The following is a 27053-nucleotide window of genomic DNA, read 5'->3' on the forward strand; positions in this document are numbered from 1 at the left end:
CCTCTGGATTCCTGAATTATGTTACCGTGAACGAATAGCCAGCTGTTTAGATTCTCTTCTTCTGCATATGTGGATAGGGTCCAATTTTTCCTGTCCTAGGGTGGTAACGTGGTCATCTCCTTGGACAACTTTAGACTGTGTCCTGAATTCAGAGCCGGTCGGTCAGAAGTTCCGGAGGCCCGGACCTGCGGCAGGTGTGTGAGGGGCGACAGCCTCGGGGACTGAGCCTCCACATCTCCAATCTGACCCTGTCTCCAGGGGCCACGGGGCAGGGTCCGGGCCGGCCGGGGGCGGAGCCGGGCCGGGCGCGGAGGGCGAAGGCCCCCCCCTCCCCTTCCCAGCCCAGGGGGGCGGGACAGAAAAAGAAGCAGAGCAAAAAGCCTACGGCACCCGGGATTCCCAGGCGGTCTCCCATCCAAGTACTAACCGGGCCCGACCCTGCTTAGCTTCCGAGGTGAGACGAGATCGGGCGCGTTCAGGGCGGTCTGGCCGTAGACGAGGGCGGCCGCCCCCGGACGCCTCAAGAGGCCGATCTGCTGCGACGCGTCCCTCCCTGCGCAGTCGGGTCCCTCCCGCCGCCCTGGCCCTTCGCTAGCCCACCTGCCCTTATCGGGGTGGGGGTGGGGGGCCAGGCGGAGCCTGACGGGTCTCGCGCGCGCACCCCCCCACCCCCACCCAAACCACGGACGCACCGCCGTCCCACACCCCGAGGAGCAGACCCACGGGCACGCGCGCAGGGACAGGCTTCCACGCGTGGGGGCGGAGGGCCGGAGCCGGAGATGTGCGCGAGAGAGGGCCCTCCGCCGGCCCACGCGAGGGCACGGTGGGGAGGGGCTTTGGGGCGGGGCCGGGAGGAGGAGGCAGGGCCGCGCCTGCCGCTGGTCCGTCACCCGGAGGTCCTGAAGATCTGCAGTGTCCCCCCCCCACCCCGCCACCCCACCCCCGTCTGGGGAGGACCGTTCTGCCCCGATTCCCCTCAGGGCCTGCGTGTGGCAGCAGCCCCCGCGCGGGGGCGGGGGGCTGCGCGGGGGGCCGGAGCCGGCTATCCTGTGGCCCGGTGGGGTGGGGTTTGGGGTGTGTAGCCAGGGGTCCAGGGGCCGGTGGGTGGTTTGGGTTTGGGTGCGTGCGCTCCGTGTGCTGTTGTGTGTCCTCTCTGCCCAGGGGGCCAGCGAGTCGCCCTGTGCGGCGCGCCGGTGTGTCTCTCGGAGCCCCGTCGGCGGCGAGGAGCCCGCCCGGCGTGAGGCCCGGGCCCGAGGCCCGGGTGTGCGGCGGAGAGAAAGTGCACGGTGGGCCGGGTGTCCGGGGGCCCAGGACACGGTTTGCCGCCCTGGGCTGTCCCGCGCCGGGTGTACGCGATGTCCCGGAGTGCGGGGCGGCGGGTGCGGGGTCCGGGGGAGAGGAGACCCGGCGGCACTTAGGGATCCCGCCGCCCGGCCCCGGCCCGGTGTGGGGCCCAGGGTTGGGGCTCCGCTGCCGGCCCAACGGAACGCCTGGGACGCTCTGCCGCTGCCGCCACCTGGCGGTGGTGCTGCAGCGGGGGAGAGGGGAGGAAGCCCCGGGCGGGGGGCAGCGGGTCGCGCCGAGGGAGGGGGGGGAGGGGCCGGGGCCCGAGGGCGAAAGTGGGGGCGGGCGCAGAAGGCGAGGGGGGGCCCCCCCACCCCCGACCCCCCGGCGGGCGGGACAAAAGAAGAAGCAAAAGCCTACAGCACCCGGTATTCCCAGGCGGTCTCCCATCCAAGTACTAACCGGGCCCGACCCTGCTTAGCTTCCCAGACCAGACGAGATCGGGCACGTTCAGGGTGCTATGGCCCTAGACGGCAGCGGCCGTCCCCGGACGCCTCGAGAGGCCCAGCTGCTACGCGGCCCTCCCGGCCCAGCGCCCCCCACCCGACCCCGCGCCCTCCTGCTGCCCAGTAGCCTTCAGAGCCTCGCTCTCTAGCTGCTACATACACACCAAACACTCAACACTTTGCCACAAACACATACACCTATGACAACAAAAATCAAGCACTCAATAGCACATCTATTCAAAGCACGGAGGACACAAACGGGAGGACAACGTGTGACTTGTCAGATTCTACAGACGTCAGGAGCCCACATGAAGGCTCAGGGAAATATTCCAAAGGAGTGTGACGTGGCTCACAGCTCCTTGGACATGAGCAGACTGGCTTCGGCGGACGGCAGCTCTTACATTTTCACAGTGGAGCCGGAACAATAGAAGGTTCCTTCCTCGCCTTTCCTACTTCATGCAGTAGGAACCAGTCCACGGTTCTATGGTGCATGGCTACGATTATTCTGTGGGATCCTGCAAAGAAGAAATGCTGTTGGTGTCTTTGGGGACTGGGAATCTGGGTGTGAGAGGAAGAGGTGAAATCGGTAAAGTAATGTAAAAAAACTCTCAGTTCTCAGTTTGAACTTGGATTATCAGTGTAAACTCAATGTGTTTTCCTGTAATTTTTTTTTCTTTTCTTTCTCTCTTTCTTTCTTTCTTTTTTTTTTTTTTTTAAGTTTTTCCACGGAAAGTGCTGAGACATAGGTGCGAACTCGACACTAGTGCATTTCACCAGCATCTAGATTGTGGTCTCCGCCAACCATCGTTATTAAACGGTCCTAAGACTTACTGGAGACATACGCTGACTTGAGGTCTGGGGCGGGAAACGCACGCTTCTCATACTGGGAAGCACGGATGCTACCATATCCAACAGGACGAGGGTCACGTCAAAAGACACAGGAACCAGAATGAGTAGACTCCCGTTTGCCAAACACAGGACGGTTTGATCGCCAGCAAGTCTAATAATTGCAAGATATTGAAACACGTTCAATACGTTTAAATCCACGATGAAACCCCTCACAATGCAAAAATAGCTCGGGTCACTGCGGACAGCGGTAGGAAACAAAGGGAAATGGTGACAACCGGGGCTGCCCCCGACTAGTCGCGATGTATGGACACTCTTTCAAAAGACATCTCAACCCCTCACAAGGTATGGACTGTATTTGGACTGGATTCAAAGAAACTGAAATGAGCGTGTGTGTCTCAGGGAAACGCAAACATTGAGTACTTGCTGTTATCTCTAACACGGTGAAATTTTTACATGGAATAATGTGGCTGTGAGTACCCTGAAAAAGGGAAGAAAGCCTCTACCTTTGATAGAAACATATTGACTTTTTATCGTTGGAGGGATATTATTAAGGGGATCATGAACTTAAGGTAGGAGGGGTATAAAGGAAACAAGATCTGGCCAGGGGTTGGTGATTTCTTGAGTCAGGGTAGTGAGAAAGTATTCTACTATTCTTTCCGATTTTGTTTCTATTTCAAATTTTCCATAATAAAAAGTTTCCAAAGATATCATGAAGAGGGTCAAAAACAAGCTTCAAACAGGACAAGGTATCTGTAGCCCATATAATTGGCAAAATATGACTGTTACAGAATATCTACGTTTAATACGCTTAATACGCCTTTGGCCCCGTGTCCTCATTATTGGTCAAGGAAATGCAGAATAAAAAATGAAGCCAGATATAGTTTCCAACTCACCAGATTGAGGAAACTTAAGAAACTGATCACTGTGTTGGCTTTGAGGAAAACTCTTGCACACACCCTGCTGATATGGGAGGCGAAATTATAGGACCATTTGGAAAACACTGTAGCCTAAATGGAAATGAATAAATGCTGGCATAATTCAGGAGCAAGCATATTCTCTGAGTAGCACGTACCAGAGAGAAGATAGGGCACATGTGACCAGGAAGCATCTAGGGTAATCCTCACGGGAGCCCCTTGTACACGGACCTAGTCAAAGATCGCATAAAGATGCTTCGACTGATTCGTGCAGTGCCATTCTCTAGCAGCGCTGATGAACTGCAGCTTCCTGTGTAAGCGAGGAGTATTCTCCAAACAGAAGGTTTCCCCTGGCACACAAGTTGCCCAGAAGGAATCCAGAATGGTTCCACATGTATTCTATAAACTGTGAAATTAACAAACTACCTCAATGAGATAGTCCTATAACAGAGAGCAAAAACTTTCAAAGGAAAAGCAAGGAAAAGGATGACAGTCGAGATGGGATTTGTTTGGGAGAAGCGTTTTTGTGGTTCCACGCCTTGAGACAAAGATACACAGCGGCTTCCCACATATGCATCAACTCCCATTTTTATAAGGTGAGTGGTGGGGTTTTGGTACGGTTAATTCGATTTAATATAATAGTCATAATGATAATCATGATCATGATCATCATTCTTTAACATATCCCTTTCCCAAATTAAAAGAAAAAGAGAAAGAAGCAGATTGTAAGTTTCTAGTTATAAACCCTGTTTAAATGGGATTATTTATTAATGTGGGGGAAATGATTAGTTTGGGGACTCTGTGTCCGTCTATCGAGGACTACGGGGTAGCCTCTCCATCGATTGGAGCCATCATGTACGTTTTTGCTAAGTTTTCCATCTAAGTTGGCACCTTTGCCCCGTAGGTGCTGTGTGGATTTTCTGTGACTTTGAATGTTATCCTTTTCAAGAATTGCATTCATTATTGTGTATTTGCGAGGAAATAAGAAATATCGAAACTATCGATCGAATGTTGATTTCATCTAGAGCTATCTTGCTGGACTCACCTAGGATTTCTACAGGTCTCCCGCGCATAGGGGCAAACATTCTCTTTTGAGAACCGTAGGAGGTGAGGAAAATGAAGAAAGGTGATTTTCCTTTCCCATATATTGTTAGTGTTTTCCCTTGTTGTAGTATGTTTTTGGAGCGTCTCTTGCAGTATCGAACAGAAGGATTTCCTATCGACACCCTGGTCTTGCTCGTGACTGTCCAAAGAATGCTTCTACTTCTTAATCCTTCAGAATATGTTCTAAAGATTTAGACGTTTGAAAAGTGTTTCTAGATGTCTTCGCCTCTGGATTCCTGAATTATGTTACCGTGAACGAATAGCCAGCTGTTTAGATTCTCTTCTTCTGCATATGTGGATAGGGTCCAATTTTTCCTGTCCTAGGGTGGTAACGTGGTCATCTCCTTGGACAACTTTAGACTGTGTCCTGAATTCAGAGCCGGTCGGTCAGAAGTTCCGGAGGCCCGGACCTGCGGCAGGTGTGTGAGGGGCGACAGCCTCGGGGACTGAGCCTCCACATCTCCAATCTGACCCTGTCTCCAGGGGCCACGGGGCAGGGTCCGGGCCGGCCGGGGGCGGAGCCGGGCCGGGCGCGGAGGGCGAAGGCCCCCCCCTCCCCTTCCCAGCCCAGGGGGGCGGGACAGAAAAAGAAGCAGAGCAAAAAGCCTACGGCACCCGGGATTCCCAGGCGGTCTCCCATCCAAGTACTAACCGGGCCCGACCCTGCTTAGCTTCCGAGGTGAGACGAGATCGGGCGCGTTCAGGGCGGTCTGGCCGTAGACGAGGGCGGCCGCCCCCGGACGCCTCAAGAGGCCGATCTGCTGCGACGCGTCCCTCCCTGCGCAGTCGGGTCCCTCCCGCCGCCCTGGCCCTTCGCTAGCCCACCTGCCCTTATCGGGGTGGGGGTGGGGGGCCAGGCGGAGCCTGACGGGTCTCGCGCGCGCACCCCCCCACCCCCACCCAAACCACGGACGCACCGCCGTCCCACACCCCGAGGAGCAGACCCACGGGCACGCGCGCAGGGACAGGCTTCCACGCGTGGGGGCGGAGGGCCGGAGCCGGAGAGTGCGCGAGAGAGGGCCCTCCGCCGGCCCACGCGAGGGCACGGTGGGGAGGGGCTTTGGGGCGGGGCCGGGAGGAGGAGGCAGGGCCGCGCCTGCCGCTGGTCCGTCACCCGGAGGTCCTGAAGATCTGCAGTGTCCCCCCCCCACCCCGCCACCCCACCCCCGTCTGGGGAGGACCGTTCTGCCCCGATTCCCCTCAGGGCCTGCGTGTGGCAGCAGCCCCCGCGCGGGGGCGGGGGGGCTGCGCGGGGGGCCGGAGCCGGCTATCCTGTGGCCCGGGTGGGGTGGGGTTTGGGGTGTGTAGCCAGGGGTCCAGGGGCCGGTGGGTGGTTTGGGTTTGGGTGCGTGCGCTCCGTGTGCTGTTGTGTGTCCTCTCTGCCCAGGGGGCCAGCGAGTCGCCCTGTGCGGCGCGCCGGTGTGTCTCTCGGAGCCCCGTCGGCGGCGAGGAGCCCGCCCGGCGTGAGGCCCGGGCCCGAGGCCCGGGTGTGCGGCGGAGAGAAAGTGCACGGTGGGCCGGGTGTCCGGGGGCCCAGGACACGGTTTGCCGCCCTGGGCTGTCCCGCGCCGGGTGTACGCGATGTCCCGGAGTGCGGGGCGGCGGGTGCGGGGTCCGGGGGAGAGGAGACCCGGCGGCACTTAGGGATCCCGCCGCCCGGCCCCGGCCCGGTGTGGGGCCCAGGGTTGGGGCTCCGCTGCCGGCCCAACGGAACGCCTGGGACGCTCTGCCGCTGCCGCCACCTGGCGGTGGTGCTGCAGCGGGGGAGAGGGGAGGAAGCCCCGGGCGGGGGGCAGCGGGTCGCGCCGAGGGGGGGGGAGGGGCCGGGGCCCGAGGGCGAAAGTGGGGGCGGGCGCAGAAGGCGAGGGGGGGCCCCCCCACCCCCGACCCCCCGGCGGGCGGGACAAAAGAAGAAGCAAAAGCCTACAGCACCCGGTATTCCCAGGCGGTCTCCCATCCAAGTACTAACCGGGCCCGACCCTGCTTAGCTTCCCAGACCAGACGAGATCGGGCACGTTCAGGGTGCTATGGCCCTAGACGGCAGCGGCCGTCCCCGGACGCCTCGAGAGGCCCAGCTGCTACGCGGCCCTCCCGGCCCAGCGCCCCCCACCCGACCCCGCGCCCTCCTGCTGCCCAGTAGCCTTCAGAGCCTCGCTCTCTAGCTGCTACATACACACCAAACACTCAACACTTTGCCACAAACACATACACCTATGACAACAAAAATCAAGCACTCAATAGCACATCTATTCAAAGCACGGAGGACACAAACGGGAGGACAACGTGTGACTTGTCAGATTCTACAGACGTCAGGAGCCCACATGAAGGCTCAGGGAAATATTCCAAAGGAGTGTGACGTGGCTCACAGCTCCTTGGACATGAGCAGACTGGCTTCGGCGGACGGCAGCTCTTACATTTTCACAGTGGAGCCGGAACAATAGAAGGTTCCTTCCTCGCCTTTCCTACTTCATGCAGTAGGAACCAGTCCACGGTTCTATGGTGCATGGCTACGATTATTCTGTGGGATCCTGCAAAGAAGAAATGCTGTTGGTGTCTTTGGGGACTGGGAATCTGGGTGTGAGAGGAAGAGGTGAAATCGGTAAAGTAATGTAAAAAAACTCTCAGTTCTCAGTTTGAACTTGGATTATCAGTGTAAACTCAATGTGTTTTCCTGTAATTTTTTTTTCTTTTCTTTCTCTCTTTCTTTCTTTCTTTTTTTTTTTTTTTTAAGTTTTTCCACGGAAAGTGCTGAGACATAGGTGCGAACTCGACACTAGTGCATTTCACCAGCATCTAGATTGTGGTCTCCGCCAACCATCGTTATTAAACGGTCCTAAGACTTACTGGAGACATACGCTGACTTGAGGTCTGGGGCGGGAAACGCACGCTTCTCATACTGGGAAGCACGGATGCTACCATATCCAACAGGACGAGGGTCACGTCAAAAGACACAGGAACCAGAATGAGTAGACTCCCGTTTGCCAAACACAGGACGGTTTGATCGCCAGCAAGTCTAATAATTGCAAGATATTGAAACACGTTCAATACGTTTAAATCCACGATGAAACCCCTCACAATGCAAAAATAGCTCGGGTCACTGCGGACAGCGGTAGGAAACAAAGGGAAATGGTGACAACCGGGGCTGCCCCCGACTAGTCGCGATGTATGGACACTCTTTCAAAAGACATCTCAACCCCTCACAAGGTATGGACTGTATTTGGACTGGATTCAAAGAAACTGAAATGAGCGTGTGTGTCTCAGGGAAACGCAAACATTGAGTACTTGCTGTTATCTCTAACACGGTGAAATTTTTACATGGAATAATGTGGCTGTGAGTACCCTGAAAAAGGGAAGAAAGCCTCTACCTTTGATAGAAACATATTGACTTTTTATCGTTGGAGGGATATTATTAAGGGGATCATGAACTTAAGGTAGGAGGGGTATAAAGGAAACAAGATCTGGCCAGGGGTTGGTGATTTCTTGAGTCAGGGTAGTGAGAAAGTATTCTACTATTCTTTCCGATTTTGTTTCTATTTCAAATTTTCCATAATAAAAAGTTTCCAAAGATATCATGAAGAGGGTCAAAAACAAGCTTCAAACAGGACAAGGTATCTGTAGCCCATATAATTGGCAAAATATGACTGTTACAGAATATCTACGTTTAATACGCTTAATACGCCTTTGGCCCCGTGTCCTCATTATTGGTCAAGGAAATGCAGAATAAAAAATGAAGCCAGATATAGTTTCCAACTCACCAGATTGAGGAAACTTAAGAAACTGATCACTGTGTTGGCTTTGAGGAAAACTCTTGCACACACCCTGCTGATATGGGAGGCGAAATTATAGGACCATTTGGAAAACACTGTAGCCTAAATGGAAATGAATAAATGCTGGCATAATTCAGGAGCAAGCATATTCTCTGAGTAGCACGTACCAGAGAGAAGATAGGGCACATGTGACCAGGAAGCATCTAGGGTAATCCTCACGGGAGCCCCTTGTACACGGACCTAGTCAAAGATCGCATAAAGATGCTTCGACTGATTCGTGCAGTGCCATTCTCTAGCAGCGCTGATGAACTGCAGCTTCCTGTGTAAGCGAGGAGTATTCTCCAAACAGAAGGTTTCCCCTGGCACACAAGTTGCCCAGAAGGAATCCAGAATGGTTCCACATGTATTCTATAAACTGTGAAATTAACAAACTACCTCAATGAGATAGTCCTATAACAGAGAGCAAAAACTTTCAAAGGAAAAGCAAGGAAAAGGATGACAGTCGAGATGGGATTTGTTTGGGAGAAGCGTTTTTGTGGTTCCACGCCTTGAGACAAAGATACACAGCGGCTTCCCACATATGCATCAACTCCCATTTTTATAAGGTGAGTGGTGGGGTTTTGGTACGGTTAATTCGATTTAATATAATAGTCATAATGATAATCATGATCATGATCATCATTCTTTAACATATCCCTTTCCCAAATTAAAAGAAAAAGAGAAAGAAGCAGATTGTAAGTTTCTAGTTATAAACCCTGTTTAAATGGGATTATTTATTAATGTGGGGGAAATGATTAGTTTGGGGACTCTGTGTCCGTCTATCGAGGACTACGGGGTAGCCTCTCCATCGATTGGAGCCATCATGTACGTTTTTGCTAAGTTTTCCATCTAAGTTGGCACCTTTGCCCCGTAGGTGCTGTGTGGATTTTCTGTGACTTTGAATGTTATCCTTTTCAAGAATTGCATTCATTATTGTGTATTTGCGAGGAAATAAGAAATATCGAAACTATCGATCGAATGTTGATTTCATCTAGAGCTATCTTGCTGGACTCACCTAGGATTTCTACAGGTCTCCCGCGCATAGGGGCAAACATTCTCTTTTGAGAACCGTAGGAGGTGAGGAAAATGAAGAAAGGTGATTTTCCTTTCCCATATATTGTTAGTGTTTTCCCTTGTTGTAGTATGTTTTTGGAGCGTCTCTTGCAGTATCGAACAGAAGGATTTCCTATCGACACCCTGGTCTTGCTCGTGACTGTCCAAAGAATGCTTCTACTTCTTAATCCTTCAGAATATGTTCTAAAGATTTAGACGTTTGAAAAGTGTTTCTAGATGTCTTCGCCTCTGGATTCCTGAATTATGTTACCGTGAACGAATAGCCAGCTGTTTAGATTCTCTTCTTCTGCATATGTGGATAGGGTCCAATTTTTCCTGTCCTAGGGTGGTAACGTGGTCATCTCCTTGGACAACTTTAGACTGTGTCCTGAATTCAGAGCCGGTCGGTCAGAAGTTCCGGAGGCCCGGACCTGCGGCAGGTGTGTGAGGGGCGACAGCCTCGGGGACTGAGCCTCCACATCTCCAATCTGACCCTGTCTCCAGGGGCCACGGGGCAGGGTCCGGGCCGGCCGGGGGCGGAGCCGGGCCGGGCGCGGAGGGCGAAGGCCCCCCCCTCCCCTTCCCAGCCCAGGGGGGCGGGACAGAAAAAGAAGCAGAGCAAAAAGCCTACGGCACCCGGGATTCCCAGGCGGTCTCCCATCCAAGTACTAACCGGGCCCGACCCTGCTTAGCTTCCGAGGTGAGACGAGATCGGGCGCGTTCAGGGCGGTCTGGCCGTAGACGAGGGCGGCCGCCCCCGGACGCCTCAAGAGGCCGATCTGCTGCGACGCGTCCCTCCCTGCGCAGTCGGGTCCCTCCCGCCGCCCTGGCCCTTCGCTAGCCCACCTGCCCTTATCGGGGTGGGGGTGGGGGGCCAGGCGGAGCCTGACGGGTCTCGCGCGCGCACCCCCCCACCCCCACCCAAACCACGGACGCACCGCCGTCCCACACCCCGAGGAGCAGACCCACGGGCACGCGCGCAGGGACAGGCTTCCACGCGTGGGGGCGGAGGGCCGGAGCCGGAGAGTGCGCGAGAGAGGGCCCTCCGCCGGCCCACGCGAGGGCACGGTGGGGAGGGGCTTTGGGGCGGGGCCGGGAGGAGGAGGCAGGGCCGCGCCTGCCGCTGGTCCGTCACCCGGAGGTCCTGAAGATCTGCAGTGTCCCCCCCCCACCCCGCCACCCCACCCCCGTCTGGGGAGGACCGTTCTGCCCCGATTCCCCTCAGGGCCTGCGTGTGGCAGCAGCCCCCGCGCGGGGGCGGGGGGCTGCGCGGGGGGCCGGAGCCGGCTATCCTGTGGCCCGGTGGGGTGGGGTTTGGGGTGTGTAGCCAGGGGTCCAGGGGCCGGTGGGTGGTTTGGGTTTGGGTGCGTGCGCTCCGTGTGCTGTTGTGTGTCCTCTCTGCCCAGGGGGCCAGCGAGTCGCCCTGTGCGGCGCGCCGGTGTGTCTCTCGGAGCCCCGTCGGCGGCGAGGAGCCCGCCCGGCGTGAGGCCCGGGCCCGAGGCCCGGGTGTGCGGCGGAGAGAAAGTGCACGGTGGGCCGGGTGTCCGGGGGCCCAGGACACGGTTTGCCGCCCTGGGCTGTCCCGCGCCGGGTGTACGCGATGTCCCGGAGTGCGGGGCGGCGGGTGCGGGGTCCGGGGGAGAGGAGACCCGGCGGCACTTAGGGATCCCGCCGCCCGGCCCCGGCCCGGTGTGGGGCCCAGGGTTGGGGCTCCGCTGCCGGCCCAACGGAACGCCTGGGACGCTCTGCCGCTGCCGCCACCTGGCGGTGGTGCTGCAGCGGGGGAGAGGGGAGGAAGCCCCGGGCGGGGGCAGCGGGTCGCGCCGAGGGGGGGGAGGGGCCGGGGCCCGAGGGCGAAAGTGGGGGCGGGCGCAGAAGGCGAGGGGGGGCCCCCCCACCCCCGACCCCCCGGCGGGCGGGACAAAAGAAGAAGCAAAAGCCTACAGCACCCGGTATTCCCAGGCGGTCTCCCATCCAAGTACTAACCGGGCCCGACCCTGCTTAGCTTCCCAGACCAGACGAGATCGGGCACGTTCAGGGTGCTATGGCCCTAGACGGCAGCGGCCGTCCCCGGACGCCTCGAGAGGCCCAGCTGCTACGCGGCCCTCCCGGCCCAGCGCCCCCCACCCGACCCCGCGCCCTCCTGCTGCCCAGTAGCCTTCAGAGCCTCGCTCTCTAGCTGCTACATACACACCAAACACTCAACACTTTGCCACAAACACATACACCTATGACAACAAAAATCAAGCACTCAATAGCACATCTATTCAAAGCACGGAGGACACAAACGGGAGGACAACGTGTGACTTGTCAGATTCTACAGACGTCAGGAGCCCACATGAAGGCTCAGGGAAATATTCCAAAGGAGTGTGACGTGGCTCACAGCTCCTTGGACATGAGCAGACTGGCTTCGGCGGACGGCAGCTCTTACATTTTCACAGTGGAGCCGGAACAATAGAAGGTTCCTTCCTCGCCTTTCCTACTTCATGCAGTAGGAACCAGTCCACGGTTCTATGGTGCATGGCTACGATTATTCTGTGGGATCCTGCAAAGAAGAAATGCTGTTGGTGTCTTTGGGGACTGGGAATCTGGGTGTGAGAGGAAGAGGTGAAATCGGTAAAGTAATGTAAAAAAACTCTCAGTTCTCAGTTTGAACTTGGATTATCAGTGTAAACTCAATGTGTTTTCCTGTAATTTTTTTTTCTTTTCTTTCTCTCTTTCTTTCTTTCTTTTTTTTTTTTTTTTAAGTTTTTCCACGGAAAGTGCTGAGACATAGGTGCGAACTCGACACTAGTGCATTTCACCAGCATCTAGATTGTGGTCTCCGCCAACCATCGTTATTAAACGGTCCTAAGACTTACTGGAGACATACGCTGACTTGAGGTCTGGGGCGGGAAACGCACGCTTCTCATACTGGGAAGCACGGATGCTACCATATCCAACAGGACGAGGGTCACGTCAAAAGACACAGGAACCAGAATGAGTAGACTCCCGTTTGCCAAACACAGGACGGTTTGATCGCCAGCAAGTCTAATAATTGCAAGATATTGAAACACGTTCAATACGTTTAAATCCACGATGAAACCCCTCACAATGCAAAAATAGCTCGGGTCACTGCGGACAGCGGTAGGAAACAAAGGGAAATGGTGACAACCGGGGCTGCCCCCGACTAGTCGCGATGTATGGACACTCTTTCAAAAGACATCTCAACCCCTCACAAGGTATGGACTGTATTTGGACTGGATTCAAAGAAACTGAAATGAGCGTGTGTGTCTCAGGGAAACGCAAACATTGAGTACTTGCTGTTATCTCTAACACGGTGAAATTTTTACATGGAATAATGTGGCTGTGAGTACCCTGAAAAAGGGAAGAAAGCCTCTACCTTTGATAGAAACATATTGACTTTTTATCGTTGGAGGGATATTATTAAGGGGATCATGAACTTAAGGTAGGAGGGGTATAAAGGAAACAAGATCTGGCCAGGGGTTGGTGATTTCTTGAGTCAGGGTAGTGAGAAAGTATTCTACTATTCTTTCCGATTTTGTTTCTATTTCAAATTTTCCATAATAAAAAGTTTCCAAAGATATCATGAAGAGGGTCAAAAACAAGCTTCAAACAGGACAAGGTATCTGTAGCCCATATAATTGGCAAAATATGACTGTTACAGAATATCTACGTTTAATACGCTTAATACGCCTTTGGCCCCGTGTCCTCATTATTGGTCAAGGAAATGCAGAATAAAAAATGAAGCCAGATATAGTTTCCAACTCACCAGATTGAGGAAACTTAAGAAACTGATCACTGTGTTGGCTTTGAGGAAAACTCTTGCACACACCCTGCTGATATGGGAGGCGAAATTATAGGACCATTTGGAAAACACTGTAGCCTAAATGGAAATGAATAAATGCTGGCATAATTCAGGAGCAAGCATATTCTCTGAGTAGCACGTACCAGAGAGAAGATAGGGCACATGTGACCAGGAAGCATCTAGGGTAATCCTCACGGGAGCCCCTTGTACACGGACCTAGTCAAAGATCGCATAAAGATGCTTCGACTGATTCGTGCAGTGCCATTCTCTAGCAGCGCTGATGAACTGCAGCTTCCTGTGTAAGCGAGGAGTATTCTCCAAACAGAAGGTTTCCCCTGGCACACAAGTTGCCCAGAAGGAATCCAGAATGGTTCCACATGTATTCTATAAACTGTGAAATTAACAAACTACCTCAATGAGATAGTCCTATAACAGAGAGCAAAAACTTTCAAAGGAAAAGCAAGGAAAAGGATGACAGTCGAGATGGGATTTGTTTGGGAGAAGCGTTTTTGTGGTTCCACGCCTTGAGACAAAGATACACAGCGGCTTCCCACATATGCATCAACTCCCATTTTTATAAGGTGAGTGGTGGGGTTTTGGTACGGTTAATTCGATTTAATATAATAGTCATAATGATAATCATGATCATGATCATCATTCTTTAACATATCCCTTTCCCAAATTAAAAGAAAAAGAGAAAGAAGCAGATTGTAAGTTTCTAGTTATAAACCCTGTTTAAATGGGATTATTTATTAATGTGGGGGAAATGATTAGTTTGGGGACTCTGTGTCCGTCTATCGAGGACTACGGGGTAGCCTCTCCATCGATTGGAGCCATCATGTACGTTTTTGCTAAGTTTTCCATCTAAGTTGGCACCTTTGCCCCGTAGGTGCTGTGTGGATTTTCTGTGACTTTGAATGTTATCCTTTTCAAGAATTGCATTCATTATTGTGTATTTGCGAGGAAATAAGAAATATCGAAACTATCGATCGAATGTTGATTTCATCTAGAGCTATCTTGCTGGACTCACCTAGGATTTCTACAGGTCTCCCGCGCATAGGGGCAAACATTCTCTTTTGAGAACCGTAGGAGGTGAGGAAAATGAAGAAAGGTGATTTTCCTTTCCCATATATTGTTAGTGTTTTCCCTTGTTGTAGTATGTTTTTGGAGCGTCTCTTGCAGTATCGAACAGAAGGATTTCCTATCGACACCCTGGTCTTGCTCGTGACTGTCCAAAGAATGCTTCTACTTCTTAATCCTTCAGAATATGTTCTAAAGATTTAGACGTTTGAAAAGTGTTTCTAGATGTCTTCGCCTCTGGATTCCTGAATTATGTTACCGTGAACGAATAGCCAGCTGTTTAGATTCTCTTCTTCTGCATATGTGGATAGGGTCCAATTTTTCCTGTCCTAGGGTGGTAACGTGGTCATCTCCTTGGACAACTTTAGACTGTGTCCTGAATTCAGAGCCGGTCGGTCAGAAGTTCCGGAGGCCCGGACCTGCGGCAGGTGTGTGAGGGGCGACAGCCTCGGGGACTGAGCCTCCACATCTCCAATCTGACCCTGTCTCCAGGGGCCACGGGGCAGGGTCCGGGCCGGCCGGGGGCGGAGCCGGGCCGGGCGCGGAGGGCGAAGGCCCCCCCCCTCCCCTTCCCAGCCCAGGGGGGCGGGACAGAAAAAGAAGCAGAGCAAAAAGCCTACGGCACCCGGGATTCCCAGGCGGTCTCCCATCCAAGTACTAACCGGGCCCGACCCTGCTTAGCTTCCGAGGTGAGACGAGATCGGGCGCGTTCAGGGCGGTCTGGCCGTAGACGAGGGCGGCCGCCCCCGGACGCCTCAAGAGGCCGATCTGCTGCGACGCGTCCCTCCCTGCGCAGTCGGGTCCCTCCCGCCGCCCTGGCCCTTCGCTAGCCCACCTGCCCTTATCGGGGTGGGGGTGGGGGGCCAGGCGGAGCCTGACGGGTCTCGCGCGCGCACCCCCCCACCCCCACCCAAACCACGGACGCACCGCCGTCCCACACCCCGAGGAGCAGACCCACGGGCACGCGCGCAGGGACAGGCTTCCACGCGTGGGGGCGGAGGGCCGGAGCCGGAGAGTGCGCGAGAGAGGGCCCTCCGCCGGCCCACGCGAGGGCACGGTGGGGAGGGGCTTTGGGGCGGGGCCGGGAGGAGGAGGCAGGGCCGCGCCTGCCGCTGGTCCGTCACCCGGAGGTCCCGAAGATCTGCAGTGTCCCCCCCCCACCCCGCCACCCCACCCCCGTCTGGGGAGGACCGTTCTGCCCCGATTCCCCTCAGGGCCTGCGTGTGGCAGCAGCCCCCGCGCGGGGGCGGGGGGCTGCGCGGGGGGCCGGAGCCGGCTATCCTGTGGCCCGGTGGGGTGGGGTTTGGGGTGTGTAGCCAGGGGTCCAGGGGCCGGTGGGTGGTTTGGGTTTGGGTGCGTGCGCTCCGTGTGCTGTTGTGTGTCCTCTCTGCCCAGGGGGCCAGCGAGTCGCCCTGTGCGGCGCGCCGGTGTGTCTCTCGGAGCCCCGTCGGCGGCGAGGAGCCCGCCCGGCGTGAGGCCCGGGCCCGAGGCCCGGGTGTGCGGCGGAGAGAAAGTGCACGGTGGGCCGGGTGTCCGGGGGCCCAGGACACGGTTTGCCGCCCTGGGCTGTCCCGCGCCGGGTGTACGCGATGTCCCGGAGTGCGGGGCGGCGGGTGCGGGGTCCGGGGGAGAGGAGACCCGGCGGCACTTAGGGATCCCGCCGCCCGGCCCCGGCCCGGTGTGGGGCCCAGGGTTGGGGCTCCGCTGCCGGCCCAACGGAACGCCTGGGACGCTCTGCCGCTGCCGCCACCTGGCGGTGGTGCTGCAGCGGGGGAGAGGGGAGGAAGCCCCGGGCGGGGGCAGCGGGTCGCGCCGAGGGGGGGGAGGGGCCGGGGCCCGAGGGCGAAAGTGGGGGCGGGCGCAGAAGGCGAGGGGGGGCCCCCCCACCCCCGACCCCCCGGCGGGCGGGACAAAAGAAGAAGCAAAAGCCTACAGCACCCGGTATTCCCAGGCGGTCTCCCATCCAAGTACTAACCGGGCCCGACCCTGCTTAGCTTCCCAGACCAGACGAGATCGGGCACGTTCAGGGTGCTATGGCCCTAGACGGCAGCGGCCGTCCCCGGACGCCTCGAGAGGCCCAGCTGCTACGCGGCCCTCCCGGCCCAGCGCCCCCCACCCGACCCCGCGCCCTCCTGCTGCCCAGTAGCCTTCAGAGCCTCGCTCTCTAGCTGCTACATACACACCAAACACTCAACACTTTGCCACAAACACATACACCTATGACAACAAAAATCAAGCACTCAATAGCACATCTATTCAAAGCACGGAGGACACAAACGGGAGGACAACGTGTGACTTGTCAGATTCTACAGACGTCAGGAGCCCACATGAAGGCTCAGGGAAATATTCCAAAGGAGTGTGACGTGGCTCACAGCTCCTTGGACATGAGCAGACTGGCTTCGGCGGACGGCAGCTCTTACATTTTCACAGTGGAGCCGGAACAATAGAAGGTTCCTTCCTCGCCTTTCCTACTTCATGCAGTAGGAACCAGTCCACGGTTCTATGGTGCATGGCTACGATTATTCTGTGGGATCCTGCAAAGAAGAAATGCTGTTGGTGTCTTTGGGGACTGGGAATCTGGGTGTGAGAGGAAGAGGTGAAATCGGTAAAGTAATGTAAAAAAACTCTCAGTTCTCAGTTTGAACTTGGATTATCAGTGTAAACTCAATGTGTTTTCCTGTAATTTTTTTTTCTTTTCTTTCTCTCTTTCTTTCTTTCTTTTTTTTTTTTTTTTAAGTTTTTCCACGGAAAGTGCTGAGACATAGGTGCGAACTCGACACTAGTGCATTTCACCAGCATCTAGATTGTGGTCTCCGCCAACCATCGTTATTAAACGGTCCTAAGACTTACTGGAGACATACGCTGACTTGAGGTCTGGGGCGGGAAACGCACGCTTCTCATACTGGGAAGCACGGATGCTACCATATCCAACAGGACGAGGGTCACGTCAAAAGACACAGGAACCAGAATGAGTAGACTCCCGTTTGCCAAACACAGGACGGTTTGATCGCCAGCAAGTCTAATAATTGCAAGATATTGAAACACGTTCAATACGTTTAAATCCACGATGAAACCCCTCACAATGCAAAAATAGCTCGGGTCACTGCGGACAGCGGTAGGAAACAAAGGGAAATGGTGACAACCGGGGCTGCCCCCGACTAGTCGCGATGTATGGACACTCTTTCAAAAGACATCTCAACCCCTCACAAGGTATGGACTGTATTTGGACTGGATTCAAAGAAACTGAAATGAGCGTGTGTGTCTCAGGGAAACGCAAACATTGAGTACTTGCTGTTATCTCTAACACGGTGAAATTTTTACATGGAATAATGTGGCTGTGAGTACCCTGAAAAAGGGAAGAAAGCCTCTACCTTTGATAGAAACATATTGACTTTTTATCGTTGGAGGGATATTATTAAGGGGATCATGAACTTAAGGTAGGAGGGGTATAAAGGAAACAAGATCTGGCCAGGGGTTGGTGATTTCTTGAGTCAGGGTAGTGAGAAAGTATTCTACTATTCTTTCCGATTTTGTTTCTATTTCAAATTTTCCATAATAAAAAGTTTCCAAAGATATCATGAAGAGGGTCAAAAACAAGCTTCAAACAGGACAAGGTATCTGTAGCCCATATAATTGGCAAAATATGACTGTTACAGAATATCTACGTTTAATACGCTTAATACGCCTTTGGCCCCGTGTCCTCATTATTGGTCAAGGAAATGCAGAATAAAAAATGAAGCCAGATATAGTTTCCAACTCACCAGATTGAGGAAACTTAAGAAACTGATCACTGTGTTGGCTTTGAGGAAAACTCTTGCACACACCCTGCTGATATGGGAGGCGAAATTATAGGACCATTTGGAAAACACTGTAGCCTAAATGGAAATGAATAAATGCTGGCATAATTCAGGAGCAAGCATATTCTCTGAGTAGCACGTACCAGAGAGAAGATAGGGCACATGTGACCAGGAAGCATCTAGGGTAATCCTCACGGGAGCCCCTTGTACACGGACCTAGTCAAAGATCGCATAAAGATGCTTCGACTGATTCGTGCAGTGCCATTCTCTAGCAGCGCTGATGAACTGCAGCTTCCTGTGTAAGCGAGGAGTATTCTCCAAACAGAAGGTTTCCCCTGGCACACAAGTTGCCCAGAAGGAATCCAGAATGGTTCCACATGTATTCTATAAACTGTGAAATTAACAAACTACCTCAATGAGATAGTCCTATAACAGAGAGCAAAAACTTTCAAAGGAAAAGCAAGGAAAAGGATGACAGTCGAGATGGGATTTGTTTGGGAGAAGCGTTTTTGTGGTTCCACGCCTTGAGACAAAGATACACAGCGGCTTCCCACATATGCATCAACTCCCATTTTTATAAGGTGAGTGGTGGGGTTTTGGTACGGTTAATTCGATTTAATATAATAGTCATAATGATAATCATGATCATGATCATCATTCTTTAACATATCCCTTTCCCAAATTAAAAGAAAAAGAGAAAGAAGCAGATTGTAAGTTTCTAGTTATAAACCCTGTTTAAATGGGATTATTTATTAATGTGGGGGAAATGATTAGTTTGGGGACTCTGTGTCCGTCTATCGAGGACTACGGGGTAGCCTCTCCATCGATTGGAGCCATCATGTACGTTTTTGCTAAGTTTTCCATCTAAGTTGGCACCTTTGCCCCGTAGGTGCTGTGTGGATTTTCTGTGACTTTGAATGTTATCCTTTTCAAGAATTGCATTCATTATTGTGTATTTGCGAGGAAATAAGAAATATCGAAACTATCGATCGAATGTTGATTTCATCTAGAGCTATCTTGCTGGACTCACCTAGGATTTCTACAGGTCTCCCGCGCATAGGGGCAAACATTCTCTTTTGAGAACCGTAGGAGGTGAGGAAAATGAAGAAAGGTGATTTTCCTTTCCCATATATTGTTAGTGTTTTCCCTTGTTGTAGTATGTTTTTGGAGCGTCTCTTGCAGTATCGAACAGAAGGATTTCCTATCGACACCCTGGTCTTGCTCGTGACTGTCCAAAGAATGCTTCTACTTCTTAATCCTTCAGAATATGTTCTAAAGATTTAGACGTTTGAAAAGTGTTTCTAGATGTCTTCGCCTCTGGATTCCTGAATTATGTTACCGTGAACGAATAGCCAGCTGTTTAGATTCTCTTCTTCTGCATATGTGGATAGGGTCCAATTTTTCCTGTCCTAGGGTGGTAACGTGGTCATCTCCTTGGACAACTTTAGACTGTGTCCTGAATTCAGAGCCGGTCGGTCAGAAGTTCCGGAGGCCCGGACCTGCGGCAGGTGTGTGAGGGGCGACAGCCTCGGGGACTGAGCCTCCACATCTCCAATCTGACCCTGTCTCCAGGGGCCACGGGGCAGGGTCCGGGCCGGCCGGGGGCGGAGCCGGGCCGGGCGCGGAGGGCGAAGGCCCCCCCCTCCCCTTCCCAGCCCAGGGGGGCGGGACAGAAAAAGAAGCAGAGCAAAAAGCCTACGGCACCCGGGATTCCCAGGCGGTCTCCCATCCAAGTACTAACCGGGCCCGACCCTGCTTAGCTTCCGAGGTGAGACGAGATCGGGCGCGTTCAGGGCGGTCTGGCCGTAGACGAGGGCGGCCGCCCCCGGACGCCTCAAGAGGCCGATCTGCTGCGACGCGTCCCTCCCTGCGCAGTCGGGTCCCTCCCGCCGCCCTGGCCCTTCGCTAGCCCACCTGCCCTTATCGGGGTGGGGGTGGGGGGCCAGGCGGAGCCTGACGGGTCTCGCGCGCGCACCCCCCCACCCCCACCCAAACCACGGACGCACCGCCGTCCCACACCCCGAGGAGCAGACCCACGGGCACGCGCGCAGGGACAGGCTTCCACGCGTGGGGGCGGAGGGCCGGAGCCGGAGAGTGCGCGAGAGAGGGCCCTCCGCCGGCCCACGCGAGGGCACGGTGGGGAGGGGCTTTGGGGCGGGGCCGGGAGGAGGAGGCAGGGCCGCGCCTGCCGCTGGTCCGTCACCCGGAGGTCCTGAAGATCTGCAGTGTCCCCCCCCCACCCCGCCACCCCACCCCCGTCTGGGGAGGACCGTTCTGCCCCGATTCCCCTCAGGGCCTGCGTGTGGCAGCAGCCCCCGCGCGGGGGCGGGGGGCTGCGCGGGGGGCCGGAGCCGGCTATCCTGTGGCCCGGTGGGGTGGGGTTTGGGGTGTGTAGCCAGGGGTCCAGGGGCCGGTGGGTGGTTTGGGTTTGGGTGCGTGCGCTCCGTGTGCTGTTGTGTGTCCTCTCTGCCCAGGGGGCCAGCGAGTCGCCCTGTGCGGCGCGCCGGTGTGTCTCTCGGAGCCCCGTCGGCGGCGAGGAGCCCGCCCGGCGTGAGGCCCGGGCCCGAGGCCCGGGTGTGCGGCGGAGAGAAAGTGCACGGTGGGCCGGGTGTCCGGGGGCCCAGGACACGGTTTGCCGCCCTGGGCTGTCCCGCGCCGGGTGTACGCGATGTCCCGGAGTGCGGGGCGGCGGGTGCGGGGTCCGGGGGAGAGGAGACCCGGCGGCACTTAGGGATCCCGCCGCCCGGCCCCGGCCCGGTGTGGGGCCCAGGGTTGGGGCTCCGCTGCCGGCCCAACGGAACGCCTGGGACGCTCTGCCGCTGCCGCCACCTGGCGGTGGTGCTGCAGCGGGGGAGAGGGGAGGAAGCCCCGGGCGGGGGCAGCGGGTCGCGCCGAGGGGGGGGAGGGGCCGGGGCCCGAGGGCGAAAGTGGGGGCGGGCGCAGAAGGCGAGGGGGGGCCCCCCCACCCCCGACCCCCCGGCGGGCGGGACAAAAGAAGAAGCAAAAGCCTACAGCACCCGGTATTCCCAGGCGGTCTCCCATCCAAGTACTAACCGGGCCCGACCCTGCTTAGCTTCCCAGACCAGACGAGATCGGGCACGTTCAGGGTGCTATGGCCCTAGACGGCAGCGGCCGTCCCCGGACGCCTCGAGAGGCCCAGCTGCTACGCGGCCCTCCCGGCCCAGCGCCCCCCACCCGACCCCGCGCCCTCCTGCTGCCCAGTAGCCTTCAGAGCCTCGCTCTCTAGCTGCTACATACACACCAAACACTCAACACTTTGCCACAAACACATACACCTATGACAACAAAAATCAAGCACTCAATAGCACATCTATTCAAAGCACGGAGGACACAAACGGGAGGACAACGTGTGACTTGTCAGATTCTACAGACGTCAGGAGCCCACATGAAGGCTCAGGGAAATATTCCAAAGGAGTGTGACGTGGCTCACAGCTCCTTGGACATGAGCAGACTGGCTTCGGCGGACGGCAGCTCTTACATTTTCACAGTGGAGCCGGAACAATAGAAGGTTCCTTCCTCGCCTTTCCTACTTCATGCAGTAGGAACCAGTCCACGGTTCTATGGTGCATGGCTACGATTATTCTGTGGGATCCTGCAAAGAAGAAATGCTGTTGGTGTCTTTGGGGACTGGGAATCTGGGTGTGAGAGGAAGAGGTGAAATCGGTAAAGTAATGTAAAAAAACTCTCAGTTCTCAGTTTGAACTTGGATTATCAGTGTAAACTCAATGTGTTTTCCTGTAATTTTTTTTTCTTTTCTTTCTCTCTTTCTTTCTTTCTTTTTTTTTTTTTTTTAAGTTTTTCCACGGAAAGTGCTGAGACATAGGTGCGAACTCGACACTAGTGCATTTCACCAGCATCTAGATTGTGGTCTCCGCCAACCATCGTTATTAAACGGTCCTAAGACTTACTGGAGACATACGCTGACTTGAGGTCTGGGGCGGGAAACGCACGCTTCTCATACTGGGAAGCACGGATGCTACCATATCCAACAGGACGAGGGTCACGTCAAAAGACACAGGAACCAGAATGAGTAGACTCCCGTTTGCCAAACACAGGACGGTTTGATCGCCAGCAAGTCTAATAATTGCAAGATATTGAAACACGTTCAATACGTTTAAATCCACGATGAAACCCCTCACAATGCAAAAATAGCTCGGGTCACTGCGGACAGCGGTAGGAAACAAAGGGAAATGGTGACAACCGGGGCTGCCCCCGACTAGTCGCGATGTATGGACACTCTTTCAAAAGACATCTCAACCCCTCACAAGGTATGGACTGTATTTGGACTGGATTCAAAGAAACTGAAATGAGCGTGTGTGTCTCAGGGAAACGCAAACATTGAGTACTTGCTGTTATCTCTAACACGGTGAAATTTTTACATGGAATAATGTGGCTGTGAGTACCCTGAAAAAGGGAAGAAAGCCTCTACCTTTGATAGAAACATATTGACTTTTTATCGTTGGAGGGATATTATTAAGGGGATCATGAACTTAAGGTAGGAGGGGTATAAAGGAAACAAGATCTGGCCAGGGGTTGGTGATTTCTTGAGTCAGGGTAGTGAGAAAGTATTCTACTATTCTTTCCGATTTTGTTTCTATTTCAAATTTTCCATAATAAAAAGTTTCCAAAGATATCATGAAGAGGGTCAAAAACAAGCTTCAAACAGGACAAGGTATCTGTAGCCCATATAATTGGCAAAATATGACTGTTACAGAATATCTACGTTTAATACGCTTAATACGCCTTTGGCCCCGTGTCCTCATTATTGGTCAAGGAAATGCAGAATAAAAAATGAAGCCAGATATAGTTTCCAACTCACCAGATTGAGGAAACTTAAGAAACTGATCACTGTGTTGGCTTTGAGGAAAACTCTTGCACACACCCTGCTGATATGGGAGGCGAAATTATAGGACCATTTGGAAAACACTGTAGCCTAAATGGAAATGAATAAATGCTGGCATAATTCAGGAGCAAGCATATTCTCTGAGTAGCACGTACCAGAGAGAAGATAGGGCACATGTGACCAGGAAGCATCTAGGGTAATCCTCACGGGAGCCCCTTGTACACGGACCTAGTCAAAGATCGCATAAAGATGCTTCGACTGATTCGTGCAGTGCCATTCTCTAGCAGCGCTGATGAACTGCAGCTTCCTGTGTAAGCGAGGAGTATTCTCCAAACAGAAGGTTTCCCCTGGCACACAAGTTGCCCAGAAGGAATCCAGAATGGTTCCACATGTATTCTATAAACTGTGAAATTAACAAACTACCTCAATGAGATAGTCCTATAACAGAGAGCAAAAACTTTCAAAGGAAAAGCAAGGAAAAGGATGACAGTCGAGATGGGATTTGTTTGGGAGAAGCGTTTTTGTGGTTCCACGCCTTGAGACAAAGATACACAGCGGCTTCCCACATATGCATCAACTCCCATTTTTATAAGGTGAGTGGTGGGGTTTTGGTACGGTTAATTCGATTTAATATAATAGTCATAATGATAATCATGATCATGATCATCATTCTTTAACATATCCCTTTCCCAAATTAAAAGAAAAAGAGAAAGAAGCAGATTGTAAGTTTCTAGTTATAAACCCTGTTTAAATGGGATTATTTATTAATGTGGGGGAAATGATTAGTTTGGGGACTCTGTGTCCGTCTATCGAGGACTACGGGGTAGCCTCTCCATCGATTGGAGCCATCATGTACGTTTTTGCTAAGTTTTCCATCTAAGTTGGCACCTTTGCCCCGTAGGTGCTGTGTGGATTTTCTGTGACTTTGAATGTTATCCTTTTCAAGAATTGCATTCATTATTGTGTATTTGCGAGGAAATAAGAAATATCGAAACTATCGATCGAATGTTGATTTCATCTAGAGCTATCTTGCTGGACTCACCTAGGATTTCTACAGGTCTCCCGCGCATAGGGGCAAACATTCTCTTTTGAGAACCGTAGGAGGTGAGGAAAATGAAGAAAGGTGATTTTCCTTTCCCATATATTGTTAGTGTTTTCCCTTGTTGTAGTATGTTTTTGGAGCGTCTCTTGCAGTATCGAACAGAAGGATTTCCTATCGACACCCTGGTCTTGCTCGTGACTGTCCAAAGAATGCTTCTACTTCTTAATCCTTCAGAATATGTTCTAAAGATTTAGACGTTTGAAAAGTGTTTCTAGATGTCTTCGCCTCTGGATTCCTGAATTATGTTACCGTGAACGAATAGCCAGCTGTTTAGATTCTCTTCTTCTGCATATGTGGATAGGGTCCAATTTTTCCTGTCCTAGGGTGGTAACGTGGTCATCTCCTTGGACAACTTTAGACTGTGTCCTGAATTCAGAGCCGGTCGGTCAGAAGTTCCGGAGGCCCGGACCTGCGGCAGGTGTGTGAGGGGCGACAGCCTCGGGGACTGAGCCTCCACATCTCCAATCTGACCCTGTCTCCAGGGGCCACGGGGCAGGGTCCGGGCCGGCCGGGGGCGGAGCCGGGCCGGGCGCGGAGGGCGAAGGCCCCCCCCTCCCCTTCCCAGCCCAGGGGGGCGGGACAGAAAAAGAAGCAGAGCAAAAAGCCTACGGCACCCGGGATTCCCAGGCGGTCTCCCATCCAAGTACTAACCGGGCCCGACCCTGCTTAGCTTCCGAGGTGAGACGAGATCGGGCGCGTTCAGGGCGGTCTGGCCGTAGACGAGGGCGGCCGCCCCCGGACGCCTCAAGAGGCCGATCTGCTGCGACGCGTCCCTCCCTGCGCAGTCGGGTCCCTCCCGCCGCCCTGGCCCTTCGCTAGCCCACCTGCCCTTATCGGGGTGGGGGTGGGGGGCCAGGCGGAGCCTGACGGGTCTCGCGCGCGCACCCCCCCCACCCCCACCCAAACCACGGACGCACCGCCGTCCCACACCCCGAGGAGCAGACCCACGGGCACGCGCGCAGGGACAGGCTTCCACGCGTGGGGGCGGAGGGCCGGAGCCGGAGAGTGCGCGAGAGAGGGCCCTCCGCCGGCCCACGCGAGGGCACGGTGGGGAGGGGCTTTGGGGCGGGGCCGGGAGGAGGAGGCAGGGCCGCGCCTGCCGCTGGTCCGTCACCCGGAGGTCCTGAAGATCTGCAGTGTCCCCCCCCCACCCCGCCACCCCACCCCCGTCTGGGGAGGACCGTTCTGCCCCGATTCCCCTCAGGGCCTGCGTGTGGCAGCAGCCCCCGCGCGGGGGCGGGGGGCTGCGCGGGGGGCCGGAGCCGGCTATCCTGTGGCCCGGTGGGGTGGGGTTTGGGGTGTGTAGCCAGGGGTCCAGGGGCCGGTGGGTGGTTTGGGTTTGGGTGCGTGCGCTCCGTGTGCTGTTGTGTGTCCTCTCTGCCCAGGGGGCCAGCGAGTCGCCCTGTGCGGCGCGCCGGTGTGTCTCTCGGAGCCCCGTCGGCGGCGAGGAGCCCGCCCGGCGTGAGGCCCGGGCCCGAGGCCCGGGTGTGCGGCGGAGAGAAAGTGCACGGTGGGCCGGGTGTCCGGGGGCCCAGGACACGGTTTGCCGCCCTGGGCTGTCCCGCGCCGGGTGTACGCGATGTCCCGGAGTGCGGGGCGGCGGGTGCGGGGTCCGGGGGAGAGGAGACCCGGCGGCACTTAGGGATCCCGCCGCCCGGCCCCGGCCCGGTGTGGGGCCCAGGGTTGGGGCTCCGCTGCCGGCCCAACGGAACGCCTGGGACGCTCTGCCGCTGCCGCCACCTGGCGGTGGTGCTGCAGCGGGGGAGAGGGGAGGAAGCCCCGGGCGGGGGCAGCGGGTCGCGCCGAGGGGGGGGAGGGGCCGGGGCCCGAGGGCGAAAGTGGGGGCGGGCGCAGAAGGCGAGGGGGGGCCCCCCCACCCCCGACCCCCCGGCGGGCGGGACAAAAGAAGAAGCAAAAGCCTACAGCACCCGGTATTCCCAGGCGGTCTCCCATCCAAGTACTAACCGGGCCCGACCCTGCTTAGCTTCCCAGACCAGACGAGATCGGGCACGTTCAGGGTGCTATGGCCCTAGACGGCAGCGGCCGTCCCCGGACGCCTCGAGAGGCCCAGCTGCTACGCGGCCCTCCCGGCCCAGCGCCCCCCACCCGACCCCGCGCCCTCCTGCTGCCCAGTAGCCTTCAGAGCCTCGCTCTCTAGCTGCTACATACACACCAAACACTCAACACTTTGCCACAAACACATACACCTATGACAACAAAAATCAAGCACTCAATAGCACATCTATTCAAAGCACGGAGGACACAAACGGGAGGACAACGTGTGACTTGTCAGATTCTACAGACGTCAGGAGCCCACATGAAGGCTCAGGGAAATATTCCAAAGGAGTGTGACGTGGCTCACAGCTCCTTGGACATGAGCAGACTGGCTTCGGCGGACGGCAGCTCTTACATTTTCACAGTGGAGCCGGAACAATAGAAGGTTCCTTCCTCGCCTTTCCTACTTCATGCAGTAGGAACCAGTCCACGGTTCTATGGTGCATGGCTACGATTATTCTGTGGGATCCTGCAAAGAAGAAATGCTGTTGGTGTCTTTGGGGACTGGGAATCTGGGTGTGAGAGGAAGAGGTGAAATCGGTAAAGTAATGTAAAAAAACTCTCAGTTCTCAGTTTGAACTTGGATTATCAGTGTAAACTCAATGTGTTTTCCTGTAATTTTTTTTTCTTTTCTTTCTCTCTTTCTTTCTTTCTTTTTTTTTTTTTTTTAAGTTTTTCCACGGAAAGTGCTGAGACATAGGTGCGAACTCGACACTAGTGCATTTCACCAGCATCTAGATTGTGGTCTCCGCCAACCATCGTTATTAAACGGTCCTAAGACTTACTGGAGACATACGCTGACTTGAGGTCTGGGGCGGGAAACGCACGCTT

The 27053-nt window shown here is 55.1% G+C and overlaps 6 non-coding genes and 6 pseudogenes across 6 annotated transcripts; all 12 read right to left on the reverse strand.

Annotated features, from left to right (window-relative positions):
• Positions 1–378: 378 nt before the first annotated feature.
• LOC123629585 lies at positions 379–497 on the reverse strand. The gene has a single exon (XR_006732118.1). It is a non-coding gene; the product is annotated as a 5S ribosomal RNA (ribosomal RNA).
• Positions 498–1697: 1200 nt separating this feature from the next.
• On the reverse strand, positions 1698–1816 carry LOC123629578 (annotated as a pseudogene).
• Positions 1817–5260: 3444 nt separating this feature from the next.
• On the reverse strand, positions 5261–5379 carry LOC123629588. Its single transcript, XR_006732119.1, has one exon. It is a non-coding gene; the product is annotated as a 5S ribosomal RNA (ribosomal RNA).
• Positions 5380–6577: 1198 nt separating this feature from the next.
• LOC123629579 lies at positions 6578–6696 on the reverse strand (annotated as a pseudogene).
• A 3444-nt stretch (positions 6697–10140) lies between these two features.
• LOC123629589 lies at positions 10141–10259 on the reverse strand. Its single transcript, XR_006732120.1, has one exon. It is a non-coding gene; the product is annotated as a 5S ribosomal RNA (ribosomal RNA).
• A 1194-nt stretch (positions 10260–11453) lies between these two features.
• On the reverse strand, positions 11454–11572 carry LOC123629580 (annotated as a pseudogene).
• A 3445-nt stretch (positions 11573–15017) lies between these two features.
• On the reverse strand, positions 15018–15136 carry LOC123629590. Its single transcript, XR_006732121.1, has one exon. It is a non-coding gene; the product is annotated as a 5S ribosomal RNA (ribosomal RNA).
• A 1194-nt stretch (positions 15137–16330) lies between these two features.
• Positions 16331–16449, reverse strand: LOC123629581 (annotated as a pseudogene).
• A 3444-nt stretch (positions 16450–19893) lies between these two features.
• On the reverse strand, positions 19894–20012 carry LOC123629575. Its single transcript, XR_006732116.1, has one exon. It is a non-coding gene; the product is annotated as a 5S ribosomal RNA (ribosomal RNA).
• A 1194-nt stretch (positions 20013–21206) lies between these two features.
• On the reverse strand, positions 21207–21325 carry LOC123629582 (annotated as a pseudogene).
• Positions 21326–24769: 3444 nt separating this feature from the next.
• On the reverse strand, positions 24770–24888 carry LOC123629576. Its single transcript, XR_006732117.1, has one exon. It is a non-coding gene; the product is annotated as a 5S ribosomal RNA (ribosomal RNA).
• Positions 24889–26083: 1195 nt separating this feature from the next.
• On the reverse strand, positions 26084–26202 carry LOC123629583 (annotated as a pseudogene).
• Between the last annotated feature and the right edge of the window lie 851 nt (positions 26203–27053).

Source organism: Lemur catta, unplaced genomic scaffold, assembly GCF_020740605.2.
Source record: "Lemur catta isolate mLemCat1 unplaced genomic scaffold, mLemCat1.pri scaffold_178_ctg1, whole genome shotgun sequence".
NCBI lineage: Eukaryota > Metazoa > Chordata > Mammalia > Primates > Lemuridae > Lemur > Lemur catta.